This window comes from Vicugna pacos, chromosome 28 (genome assembly GCF_048564905.1).
Source record: "Vicugna pacos chromosome 28, VicPac4, whole genome shotgun sequence".
Classification (NCBI taxonomy): Eukaryota; Metazoa; Chordata; class Mammalia; order Artiodactyla; family Camelidae; genus Vicugna; species Vicugna pacos.
In genome coordinates, this window is record NC_133014.1 from 17,847,794 (window position 1) to 17,854,662 (window position 6,869).

The following is a 6,869-nucleotide window of genomic DNA, read 5'->3' on the forward strand; positions in this document are numbered from 1 at the left end:
TCTCCTTGTTCTCTGTGGTCCTCTGCTCCTCACCTCACTGCTACACAGGATTCTTGTCCTCTCATATCTTTCCTCTTCAAAACCGACTCTCAAAAATTTATCTGATACTCACCCACATTATGAATGACCAAGATAGCATTGCCCTTGTTGGCCTTTCTTTGGGATGGGAATCAGCACTTCGGCAGACATCAGCTTTAATATACAGAGGAAAGGACCAAGGCAAGGCTGCATTTTGTGGAGCTCATTATTTCAACAGCCAAGTGCCTTCGGTGTGTTTGAATCTATTCTGCGTGTTATTAGAAATGAATGACATGGAGTTTGCCCTCATAATACTCACAGCCTAACAGCAGAGACGTAAATTTTAATATAGGACAGCACTCCGATGTGGAAAAAAGACAGAGGAGAGGTAAACAAAATGCTCTGAAGAACAAGTAACTCAGTTTCCCCAGGGAACCAGAGCATGTCAGAGTCTTGGCCTCAAAGGAGGTGTAAGCGTTTTGCCAGGTGAGGAAAGGAAAAGGGTCAACCCTGCAAAGGGAAGAGACTGAAAAGCAGACGTGAAGGGGGGTAATTGAAAACACGCTGTGTTTGCAGGTGACTCTGCACGAGACAAAGCCTGTGAGTATAAACGTCACCAGAAGGCTAACAAGCATATTCACGGGACACTGCAGTGGGCTGTCTTGCTCACCACCCTGTTGTCTGGGGCACAGTGGGCCACGCTCATGAGTGGTAAAAGACTTTACCAGAGACAAAGAACAGCTTAAGAGGTAAGGAAGAAGTTTAGTAAGTACCCTGCAACAGTGGGCCGCCACGGGTGAGAGGCGACCGTGTGCCCACCGAGGGCCCGTCGCTGGGGTCCTTGATGGGAAGGGGCTGGGGAACAGAGGGGCTGCATGATCAGCTCCAGGTTTTGACTGGTTGCAGGTGAAGTAAGAGCATTAGGGTCCATGCAGGGACAGTGGATTTATGGCTCTGATAAGGAGGAAACACGGGCTGAAGTCGTCAGCCTGAGCCGCTGGGAGGCTGGCCACTTCCCAAGGCTATTCATTCTGCTGGGGCAAACATACATCAGAAAAGGGTGTACTTTATTTTCATTTTTTTTCAAGGATTGCAGGCAGACATCCGAGATCTCAGGAATGGGGGTCACAGGGCCTCAGCAGACACCAGTTCGCCCTGTGCTGATGACTTCGCAGAAGAGTGTGACCAAACGCAAGTTTGTGTACTGGAAGCACCATGAGGCCAAAGAAGCCAAAACATCCGAGTTTGGAGCAGGGAAAGTTTCATTGCAGGGCAGAGCAAGGAAGACCGAGTGTGTGGCTTATGCTCGTGAAAACCCTATGCTCCCCAAAGGATTTAAGTAACGCATATTTAAAGGCTAGATGAAGGTGGGTCGCAGGGTATGTGATCAGCTTGTGCTCAGCTCTCTGGTTGCTTCATGTTGTGGTAACAAGGTAGCAGACACTGTTACCCTGAGGCACCAGAAGGCCTGGGGCCATGCGCTGAAGATCAAGTAGTCAATTTCTTCCCTTTGGTAGTGCTTTTTAGCAACTGAAAAACTCAGGAAATACGCATGAGATACTATCATCTGGGTGCTTCAGGGAGGAGCTGCAGCAAGGATGTGGGAGAGGGGTCTGTCCCAGGAAGGCCCCGGAGGATCCTGCTAGTGTTACCAAGTCCAAACTTGTTCTGCTCCCCACACAACAGGCCAGTGAATCGGGGGACGAGGTGTGGGGCAAGCAATAGCGACTTTATTCAGAAAGCCGGCAGACGGAGAGGATGGCAGACTAACATCTTGGAGAACCATCCTGCTCCAGTCAGAATACAGGCTCCTTTTATACAAAAAACAGGGGAGCGGGTGTGGTTGGCTGTTGCAAACTTCTTGGTGCAGGAATCCTTTGTTCTTGCATCCGTCCGTGTGGGTCAGGTCATGGTGCCCCTGTAAACCTCCGACAAAACAAAGGTTATTCTCTATTTTGCAACGTGCCATCTCTACAGAAGTGCAGAAGTGCTGACATCCACAAAGGCCACAACAGGCTCTCCTGTCTATTTCAGGCCAAAGGCAACACTTTTACAAAAGCTGCAGAGTGAGCAAGACTAAGCCTAGAAAACAGGGCACAGTGGTTAAAACTCAAGGAACAGATCCAACGTGGAGTCAGATCTGTTCTCCTCTGTTACGCTGGGTCGCAGTAGCACTCAGTCAGAACTGACAAGCTTGTCTTGAAGGTTTTCAGTGGAAAGGGTCCCTCTGCTTTCCTGGCCAGCAGCGTCAGCATCTAACAGCCCTTATTTTCAAGTACTGAGGAGGCTCAAAAAGAGGGAGACAGATGTTAGAATTAGCCAGGCAATAAGCAAATATCCGTGGCTGAAACATGTCTGCCTCTCCAGTCCAGCTTGTACCCTGGGTGCCACCTGCCACTACCTGTGTCTTATCCATTTCCCACTGTCCATTACGTAGGTCCTATTAATATTAATAGTTTCCACAAACACTGTGTTTTTACTTGGATATTGTTAGAAAGCTCCTGGAATTGTTCATAAAAGCTCCAACTACGAGCGCATTCCCTCAGCAGCTTTGGCGGATAGGAAGCAACCCATGGTGCAGGAAGCTGTATTTCCCTCTGAACTGGTGAAGCTTCTGCTACAGAGCACACTGTTTCCTGCCCTCCGCTCCCTCCTCCTCTCCTCCTCCTCCCTTTTCTTCTTGCTCCTCCTCCTCCTCTCCTCCGTGTCCTTCTCCGTCTCCTTCTGCTTTAAATTTTAGTTTGGCCTCCTCTAGAAGAAGAAAGACGTTTCCTTTATGAAGAGATGCACTGCCCACTTACCTGAGATGGTTTAATGTTTGCTCTTTGGTCTACCAGTGCAGCCTTTTCTGAATGTTGCTGATTTGCAGTTGCAAAAGGAGTACCAAGTGTGATGCTCTGTGCTTTCTTTCCAAACAGCCAGCACCACCCATACCCTTCTGGCCACTTTAGTTACCACTGTAATTCCTGCTTAGAATCCTCCACCCTCTCTTTTCAAAGCCACTCAAGATGGCTTAGTAATTAGAAGAAACTGTTTAGTTTTCGGAACTTGATATGATGTAAAGTATTATTTAAAACACGATGCTCAACTGGCTCTTGCATTTAGAAAAAAATGTATCAGTTTCTTTTTTCCAGCATACATTTACTCCTTCCAAGTGAACGGAAGTGTAATTCGGTTAAACAACTAATTCGAAAGCATTTCCTCTCCCTCTTTTTTTTACTGTGAAGCATATACAAAATCTCGAAATATGGCCACTGTGGTCCCAATCTTGGTGGCACAGAAGGCTGTCAACATTTACAATCCTGACCAAAGACAGAGCACATGCATGAAATTAGAGCTCAGGCACAGCGCTGAGTCCCAGCTGTTAACACGTTTGAGATGGTTAGCCTTCCCCATAAAGTGAAGGCACAGAATAGTGTTCGCTTCAGAAACACTTTCCGCTCTCATTCACAGGAAGGTGCTGTGAGAAGAATCGTGACGTCTGGGAATGGGGTAGCATTTGGGCCAGAGAGCAGATGAGCGCTGGGCAGACCACTTGAGAAATGTTGGCGTCAGCAGATCCGCGTCTGCCCTTGGAGCCCAGCAAAGGCGCCAGATGTCGCTGGTGAGATAATCGCTCTTGTGCCTGGCACTTGTCTCTTGTACAGCACAACTGCACCCAACAACACCCCCATCAGCCAGACAGAGCTCACTGCTGAGAAATGCGTAAGAGGAAAGGAGGGGTGTCCAGACATGTTGTTATTGGAATTTGAGCTTGTTTTTGCTTAAATTCTCTTTCTTTTAATTGATAAAATAAACACTAAAGTTTCATTAGAGCAGTATTTATGTCTTTAACTAGATGTCTTGTGCGACGGCAGGTAGGTACAATTACAAAGATCCGTTCTAGTAATAATTCTCAGTGTCTGTGTGACATTTTGAATTCCAGAGCTATTTTGCATGTATTAATTTACTTAATCTAATAACCCTGTGCAGGTGAGATGTGCGATGATCCTGACTCATAGAATCAGGCAGTAGAGACAAGAGTAATGACAAGGCTGCTCCTGAAGCCTCTTAGTGAGTTTACGTCCTGCCAATAACATTTTGGTAGTGGTTTTTGGCCTCAATTCATCCTCTTCCTAACTTCACAGTTAGGAAGATGCCTAATGCGTAATGTCAAGCTCCGAGGCAAGATTTTCTTTTCTATTTACTATGTGGTCAGATGAAATGACAAATAGTTTTCCATTTCAAAAGAGGAATACAAACCCAGCAAACCACATACATATTATAAACCGTTGTGCAAGCATACGCTACTGGCTCAGGAAGATTCTGTCTGGCTGCTCCACACACCTGGCATCTCCCATGCTGCATCACAAAAAAATCATTATTTTGGAAACTCTCTGAGCCTGTGGTTGGTGTTTGCTCCTGTGGCAGAGTCCAGACACCACCCTGCCAGTTAGCCAAAATAGATTTTGGAAAGCTCCTACTGAATGCTCAGTGGTTAACTCAGTTCCAATGGAAATAGGGTATAAATCTAACACGTGGCCTTAAGGACTTACAGATTACTTGTGGAAAGACTGTCCTTGGTGGAAAGGGGAATTATTAAAAGGACATTTGATAAGAAACCCCAGGAACACTCAAATCCTGTCCTCAGGTTAGTTACCTAACAAACCTTTCTAAAATCAGATGGGGGATGTCAACAAGCATTTTATAATTTTCACATGTTCTGTTGGGAATTTGGCTAGAACACTGGGTGGCTGGCTGGCTGGCTTGTGCTCCGTAACCCCGGGAGCCTTAGCATCGAATGCTGGGGGTGACTTACATTGTTGGAGACTTCAGTGATGTGGAGATTTCCTCACTCACATTACTGGTTGGGTTGACTCAAAAGCTGGGTTCCTTTCCCACAAAGAGGAACACATACATTTGAAATCGTAGAGAACACAGAAGGCAGCTTTGTTTACTCAGGAGGGCAGAAACCCCTATAGGGTGGGATTTAATGCAGAGAACTAAGAGTCTAAGGCAAACTGTCGAAAGGCTGATGGAAGTAACATCAGGAAGGCTACTTACTGGCATTTACAGAATCACAGCTGCGGAAATGTCACGGATGCTGCCGTCAGTGACGGGATGAGCATTTAACCTGATTCTGCTGAGAGGTATCTAGAAGGGAGCAGGGGATACATTTTCCTTCCTGTTCAATAAAGAACAAATGATGAGAAAATCAAGAAGGAAAAGCCATTTTGCTCCCAGCCCCATTCTTGCTTCTTGGAGTCTGAGGGTAAGATGCTTGGGACTGTGGCAGTCCTCGCAGAGCCTGGAGGGGAGACACCGTCCACATACTGAGAACAGAGAAGCAAATATGCCAGAGCATCAACCCTCTAAATTTATCGTTATGTGAGATTAATCCACTCCTACTTTTGCTAATGAATTCTCTTATTTATAAGTGAACATTACCTTGACTAAAACGTGCACAGTACAGAAACAGAAGTTGACAGACTTCTGTGATGGTAGCAAGTCATCTTCGGATAGATTCATAGACTGGGAAGCTGTATGTACAGAGGAAATTCACTTTCTTTGACTTCAAGAAGCTTAGTACCACTGCTTTGTGTCATGACATTTTCACATCCATCCCTTCAGCATAGTTGGCAATCACCACACAAATATGAGAAATCCAGGATCTAAGTTACAATGTCTACAAATTTGAGTAAATGCATCCCATTCTGCTCCTGAATGTTGGTGAACGTACAAAAAGCAAAAGGAAAATAAAAATTTGTTTTCGGGGTGTTTCCGTAGTATCCAGGTATAAAATGTGAATATTCTGGATGTTTATTTTGCCAGTCTAGCCATTCACGTAAACACAGGTTTGTTGATCTTTCTTAATCCAAACTCCTGGAGAAGGGCCACTGTTTGGCCAGGCCTCCCCTGTCACAGTGTGACTGAGAAGGGGCAGTGGGTCAGCAACAAATCCTAGAAAAGGATGAGCAGCCGACCAGTGAGTACCTCCAGGTAGGAAGCTGTCTGAGCTAGGCCAAAGGTCACTTAGAAAGGCAGCGCCACCACCACTCAGCACAGCTAATGAAAAGAAGCGAAGACACACTCCTTACGCCGCGGAATCCCAAAACAAGGTAAATCATTAGTGCAAGAAGAATGAAGACAATAAGAGCGCTCCTGGAACACCAAGGACAAACTCGAAGACTCTCCTGCTTTCTAACAGCATTTAGTACCTTGAACACACCTACTCAGAGCAGGGATATTTCACTTATGACAATATGGTGTAATTTAGAATCCTTCAATGTCCTTTCGCAAATTGCCCTTCAGCCTTCTGGCAGACGTATTTCTTCAGCTTAAATCTTTATCCCCAAGTTTTAAATTCACTGCAGAAAGCCAGTACTTTATACCAGCATCAAAGCATGTGTATAGCTATGTAACTTCTTTTTAAAGGCAAATATCTGGGCCTTACCTCTTGATACAGTAGGTGAGGATAGTTGAAGCCCAGGAACTCAATTGATTCTAATACTGAAGGGGCAAAACCAACAAAGGGACCAGCAGGACCTCCCAGGCAGGGCCACTGCCTTCCTGCTTTTGTGCTTCTGTAAAACGACTTGCTTCTAGGAAAATGAAACTTATCCCTAAAATTCCATTGGCCCCCTAATGCTCACTCCTGATTAGTCCATTTCTAACACCTCACTTGCATATGGTGCAAACTTAATCAAAACCTAAAACCCTGTAAGAGCCTGTGTAAACCTACAGACGGGGTCCAGAGCTTGGAATGTGAACTCCTCTGGGCCCGCTGGTGTAATAAACCTGAGTTCTCCAACCCTCTGAGTGTCGCTCGGTCTCCTGACAGGATTCAGGTTGCTGTAACGATACAGGTGGCC

At 45.8% G+C, this 6,869-nt stretch overlaps 1 long non-coding RNA gene across 1 annotated transcript; it reads left to right on the forward strand.

Annotated features, from left to right (window-relative positions):
* Nucleotides 1–607: 607 nt before the first annotated feature.
* LOC140690071 (uncharacterized) lies at nt 608–3,831 on the forward strand. Its single transcript, XR_012065260.1, has 2 exons — nt 608–767; nt 3,472–3,831. It is a non-coding gene; the product is annotated as an uncharacterized lncRNA (long non-coding RNA).
* Nucleotides 3,832–6,869: the final 3,038 nt, after the last annotated feature.